The following is a 7,183-nucleotide window of genomic DNA, read 5'->3' as shown; positions in this document are numbered from 1 at the left end:
CTTCATAATTTTCATATTTTTGAAGCTCTTCATATTTTTCACACTTTTTCAAGCTCTTCATGTTTTTCAACAAAACTTCAGGCTCCTACTATTTTTCAGACCAATTCATGCTAATCTAATTTTTGACACTTTTTGAAGCTCTTCATATTTTTCACACCTTTTCAGGCTCTTGAGGTTTTTCAACACCGCTTCATTATCCTCCTATTTTTCAGACCGTTTCATGCTCCTCATATTTTTGACACCTTTTGAAGCTCTTCATGTTTTTCATATTTTTGAAGCTCTTCGAATTTTCACACGTTTTCAGACTCTTCATGTTTTTCAACACCGCTTCATGCTCCTGCTATTTTTCAGACCGTTTCATGCTCCTCATATTTTTGACAACTTTTGAAGCTCTTCTTATTTCTCACAGCTATTCAGGCTCTTCATGATTTTCAACACCACTTCATGCTCCTCCTATTTTTCAAACCGTATCAATCTCCTCATATTTTTGACACCTTTTGAAGCTCTTCATATATATCACACCTTTTCAGGCTCTTCATTTTCTTCAACACCACTTCATGCTCCTCCTATTTTTCAGACCGTTTCATGCTCATCTCATTTTTGACACCTTTTGAAGCTCTTCATATTTTTCACACCTTTTGAAGCTCTTCATATTTTTCACACGTATTCAGGCTCTTCATGTTTTTCAACACCGCTTCATGCTCCTGCTATTTTTCAGACCGTTTCATGCTCCTCATATATTTGACACCTTTTGAAGCTTTTCATATTTTTCACAACTTTTCAGGCTCTTCATGTTTTTAAACACCGCTTCATGCTCCTCCTATTTTTCAGAACGTTTCATGCTCCTCATATTTTCACACCTTTTGAAGCTCTTCATATTTTTCACACTTTTCAGGCTCTTGATGTTTTTCAACACCGCTTCATGCTTCGCCTATTTTTTAGGCCGTTTCATGCTCCTCACATTTTTGACACCTTTAGAAGCTCTTCATATTATTCACACCTTTTCATGCTCTTCATGTTTTTGATCACCGCTTCATGCTCCGCTTATTTTTCAGACCGTTTCATTCTCCTCATATCTTTGACACCTTTTGAAGCTCTTCAGATATTTCACACCTTTTCAGGCTCTTCATTTTTTTCAACACCAATTCATGCTCCTCCTATTTTTCAAATCGTTTCCTGCTCATCTCATTTTGACACCTTTTGAATCTCTTCATATATTTCACACCTTATGAAGCTCTTCATATTTTTCATACCTTTTCAGGCTCTTCATGATTTTCAACACCGCTTCATGCTCCTCGTATTTTTCAGAACTTTTCATGCTCATCTCTTTTTTGACACCTTTTGAAGCTCTACATATTTTTCACACCTTTTGAAGCTCTTCATATTTTTCACATTTTTGAAGCTCTTCATATTTTTCACACGTTTTCAGACTCTTCATGTTTTTCAGCACCGCTTCATGCTCCTCCTATTTTTCCAACCGTTTCGTTCTCCTCATATTTTTGACACGTTTTGAACTCTTCATATTTTTCACACCTTTTCAGGCTCTTCATGTTTTTGAACACCGTTTCATAATCCTCCTATTTTTCAGACCGTTTCATGCTCCTCATATTTTTGACACCTTTTAAAGCTCTTCATATTTTTCACACCGTTCCAGGCTCTTCATGTTTTAGAACACTGCTTCATGCTAATCTTATTTTTCAGACGGTTTCATGCTCCTCATGTATTTAACACCTTTTGAAGCTACACATATTTTCCACACCTTTTCAGGCTGTTCATGTTATTGAACACCGCTTCATGCTCCTCATATTTTTCAGACCGTATCATGCTCCTCATATTTTTCACACCTTTTCAGGCTCTTCATATTTTTGAACACGATTTCATGCCCCTCTTATTTTTCAGACTGTTTCATTCTCTTCTCATTTTTGACATCTTTTGAAGCTTTGCACATTATTCACATCTTTTGAAGCTCTTCATATTTTTCCCATTTTTGAAGCTCTTCATATTTTTCACACGATTTCAGACTCTTCATGTTTTTCAACACCGGTTCATGCTCCTGCTATTATTCATACCGTTTCATACTCCTCATATTTTTGACACGTTTTGAGGCTCTTCATATTTTTCACACCTTTTCAGGCTCTTCATGTTTTTGAACACCACTTCATGCTCTTCCTATTTTTCAGACCGTTTCATGCTTCTCGTATTTTTGACACCTTTTGAAGCTCTTCATATTTTTCACAACTTTTCAGGCTCTTCATGTTTTTGAACACCACTTCATGCTCCTCATATTTTTCAGACAATTTCATTCTCCTCATATTTTTCACACCTTTTCAGGCTCTTCATGTTTTTGAACACAGCTTCATGCTCTTCCCATTTTTCAGACCGTTTCATGCTCCTCATATTATTGACACCATTTGAATCTCTTCATATTTTTCACACATTTTCAGGCTCTTCATGTTTTTCAACACCGCCTTATGCTCCTCCTTATTTTCAGACTGTTTCATGCTCCTCATGTAATTCACACCTTTTGAAGCTGTTTATATTTTTCACACATTTTCAGGCTCTTCATATTTTTCAAAACCACTTCATGCTCCTCCTATTTTTCAGACCGTTTCATGCTCATCTAATTTTTAACAACTTTTGAAACTCTTCATATATTTCACACCTTTGGAAGCTCTTCATATTTTTCACATTTTTGAAGCTCTTCATATTTTTCACACGTTTTCATGCTCTTCATGTTTTTCAACACCATTTCATGCTGCTTCTATTTTTCAGACCGTTTCATGCTCCTCATATTTTTCACACCTTTTGAAGCTCTTCATATTTTTCACACCTTTTCAGGCTCTTCATGTTTTTGAACACAGCTTCACGCTTCTCCTATTTTTCAGACCGTTTCATGCTCCTCATATTTTTGACACCATTTGAAGCTCTTCATATTTTTCACACCTTTTCAGGCTCTTTATATTTTTGAACACCGCTCATGATCTTCCAAATTTTCAGACCGTTTCATGCTCTTCATATTTTTGACACCTTTTGAAGCTCTTCATATTTTTCACACCTTTTCAGGCTCTTCATGTTTTTCCACTTCACTTCATGCTTCTCCTATTTTTCAGACCGTTTCATGGTCCTCATATTTTTGACACCTTTTGAAGCTCTTCATATTTTTCACACCTTTTCAGGGTCTTCATGTTTTTTACACCGCTTCATGCTCCTCCTATTTTTCAGACTGTTTCATGCTCCTCCTATTTTTGACACCTTTTGAAGCTCTTCATATTTCACACCATTTCAGGCTCTTCATGTTTTTGAACACCGTTTAATGCTCCTCCTATTTTTCATACAGTTTCATGCTCCTCATATTTTTGACACCTTTTGAAGCTCTTCATATTTTACCCACCCTTTCAGGCTCTTCATGTTTTTCAACACCGTTTCATGCTCCTCATGTAATTCCAACCGTTTGAAGCTCTTCATATTTTTCACAACTTTTCAGGCTCTTCATGTTTTTGAACACGGTTTCATGCTCCTCCTATTTTTCAGACCGTTTCATGCTCCTCATGTATTTCACACCTTTTAAAGCTCTTCATATTTTTCACACCTTTTCAGGCTCCCCATGTTTTTCAATACCGCTTCATGCTCATCCTATTTTCCAGACCATTTCATGCTCGTCTCATTTTTGACACCTTTTGAAGCTCTTCATATTTCTCACAACTTTTAAGGTCTTCATGTTTTTCACACGTTTTCAGGCTCTTCATGTTTTTCAACACGGCTTCATGCTCTTCCCATTTTTCAGACCATTTCATGCTCCTCATATTTTTGACACCTTTTGAAGCTCTTCATATTTTGCACACCTTTTCAGGCTCTTCATGTTTTTCAACACCGCTTCATGCTCTTCCTATATTTCAGACCATTTCATGCTCCTCATATTTTTGTCACCTTTTGAAGCTCTTCATATTTTTCACACCTTTTCATGCTCTTCATGTTTTTGAACACCACTTCATGCTCCTCCTATTTTTCAGAGCCGTTCATGCTCCTCATATTTTGACACCTTTTGAAGCTCTTCATATTTTTCACACCTTTTCATGTTCTTCATGTTTTTCAACACCGCTTCATGCTTCTCCTATTTTTCAGACCGTTTCATGCTCCTCATATTTTTGACACCTTTTGAAGCTCTTCATATTTTTCACACATTTTCAGGCTCTTCATGTTTTTCAACACCGATTCATGCTCCTCATATTTTTGACACCTTTTGAATCTCTTCATATTTTTCACACCTTTTCATGCTCTTCATGTTTTTCAACACCACTTGTGTTTCTCCTATTTTTCAGACCGTTTCATGCTCCTCAAATTTTTGACACCATTTGAAGCTCTTCATATATTTCACACGTTTTCAGACTCTTCATGTTTTTCAACACCACTTCATGCTTCTCCTATTTTTCAGACCGTTTTATGCTCCTCATATTTTTCACACCTTTTGAAGCTCTTCATATTTTTCAACCTTTTTAGTCTCTTCATGTTTTTGAACACGCTTTCATGCTCCTCCTCTTTTTCAAACTGTGTCATGCTCATCTCATTTTTAACAACTTTTGAAGCTCTTCATATTTTTCACAGCTTTTGAAGCTCTTCATATTTCTCAAACGTTTTCAGGCTCTTCATGTTTTTCAACACCCCTTCTTGCTCATCCTATTTTTCAGACCGTTTCATGCTTCTCTCATTTCTGACACATTTTAAAGCTCTTCATATATTTCACACATTTTCAGGCTCTTCATGTTTTTCAACACCACTTCATGCTCCTCCTATTTTTCAGACCGTTTCATACTCATCTTGCTTTTGACACATTTTGAAGCTCTTCATATTTTCCACACCTTTTAAAGCTCTTCATATTTTTCAAACATTTTCAGGCTCTTAATCTTTTTCAACACCGCTTCATGCTCCTCCTATTTTTCAGACCGTTTCATGCTCCTCATATTTTTGACCCCTTTTGAGGCTCTTCATATTTTTCACACCTTTTCAGACTCTTCATGTTTTTCACACCTTTTCAGGCTCTTCATGTTTTTCAACACCGCTTCATGCTCCTCCTATTTTTCAGACCGTATCATGCTCCTCAAATTTTAACACCTTTGAAGCTCTTCATGTATTTCAGACTTTTTCAGGCTCTTCATGTTTTTCATCACCGCTTCATGCTCCACCTATTTTTCAGACTGTTTCATGCTCCTCATATTTTTGACACCTTTTGAACATCTTCATTATTTTCACTCTTTTCAGGCTCTTCATGTTTTTCAACACCGTTTCATGCTCCTCATATTTTTGACACTTTTTTAAGCTCTTCATATTTTTCACACTTTTTCATGCTCTTCATTTGAACACCGCTTCATGCTCCACCTATTTTTCAGACCGTATCATGCTCCTCATATTTTTCCCACCTTTTCAGGCGCTTCATATTTCTGAACACCGCTTCATGCTCCTCCTATTTTTCTGGCCGTTTCATGCTCCTCATATTTTTGACACCTTTTGAAGCTTTTCATGTTTTTCACACCTTTTCAGGCTGTTCATGTTTTTCAACACCGCTTCATGCTCCTCCTTCTTTTCAGCCCGTATCATTCTCCTCATATTTTTCACATCTTTTGAAGCTCTTCATATATTACACAACTTTTCAGGCTCTTCATGTTTTTCAACCCCGCTTCATACTCCTCCTATTTTTCAGACCGTTTCATGTTCCTCATATTTTTGACACCTTTTGAAGCTCTTCATATATTTCACTCTTTTCAGGCTCTTCATGTTTTTCAACACCGTTTCATGCTCCTCCTATTTTTTAGACCGTTTCATGCTCCTCATATGTTTGATACTTTTTGAAGCTCTTCATGTTTTTCACACCTTTTCAGGCTTTTCAAGTTTTGCAACACTGCTTCATGCGCCTCCTATTTTTCAGACTGTTTCAGGCTCCTAATATTGTTAACACCTTTTCAGGCTCTTCAAGTTTTTCAACACCACTTCATGCTTCACGTATTTTTCAGACCGTTTCATGCTCCTAATATTTTAACACCTTTTCAGGCTCTTCAAGTTTTTCAACACCGCTTCATGACCCACCTATTTTTCAGATCGTTTCATGCTCCTCATATTTTTGACACCTTTTGAAGCTCTTCATATATTTCACTCTTTTCAGGCTCTTCATATTTTTCACACCTTTTCAGCCTCTTCATATTTTTCAACACCGCTTCATTCTCCTGTTTTTCAGAGCGTTTCAGGTTCCTCATATATTTCATGCCTTTTTAAGCTCTTCATATATTTCACACCTTTTCAGGCTCTTCATGTTTTTCAACAGCGCTTCATGCTTCTCCTATTTTTCAGACCGTTTCATGCTCCTCATATTTTTGACACTTTTTGAAGCTCTTCATATTTTTCACACCTTTTCAAGCTCTTCATATTTTTGAACACCGTTTTATGCTCCTTCTATTTTTAAGACCGTTTCATACACCTCATATTTTTGACACTTTTTGAAGCTCTTCATGTTTTTCACACCTTTACATGCTCTTCATATTTTTGAACACCGCTTCATGCTCCTCCTATTTTTCAGATCGTTTCATGCTCCTCATATTTTTGACACCTTTTGAAGCTCTTCATATATTTCACACCATTTCAGTCTCTTCAGGTTTTTCAACACCGCTTCTTTCTCCTCCTATTTTTCAGACTGTTTCATGCTCCTCATATTTTTGACACCTTTTGAAGCTCTTCATGTTTTTCACAACTTTTCATGCTGTTCATGTTTTTCAACACCGCTTCATGCTCCTCCTTCTTTTCAGCCCGTATCATTCTCCTCATATATTTCACATCTTTTGAAGCTCTTCATATATTACACAACTTTTCAGGCTCTTCATGTTTTTCAACCCCGCTTCATGCTCCTCCTATTTTTCAGACCGTTTCATGTTCCTCATATTTTTGACACCTTTTGAAGCTCTTCATATATTTCACTCTTTTCAGGCTCTTCATGTTTTTCAACACCGTTTCATGCTCCTCCTATTTTTCAGACCGTTTCATGCTCCTCATATTTTTGACACTTCTTGAAGCTCTTCATGTTTTTCACACCTTTTCAGGCTTTTCAAGTTTTTCAACACTGCTTTATGCGCCTCCTATTTTTCAGACCGTTTCAGGCTCCTAATATTGTTAACACCTTTTCAGGCTCTTCATATTCTTC

Source organism: Dama dama, unplaced genomic scaffold, assembly GCF_033118175.1.
Source record: "Dama dama isolate Ldn47 unplaced genomic scaffold, ASM3311817v1 ptg000096l, whole genome shotgun sequence".
NCBI classification, from domain to species: Eukaryota; Metazoa; Chordata; class Mammalia; order Artiodactyla; family Cervidae; genus Dama; species Dama dama.
The sequence above is the reverse complement of the archived record's forward strand: the minus strand, read 5'-3'. Positions refer to the sequence as shown.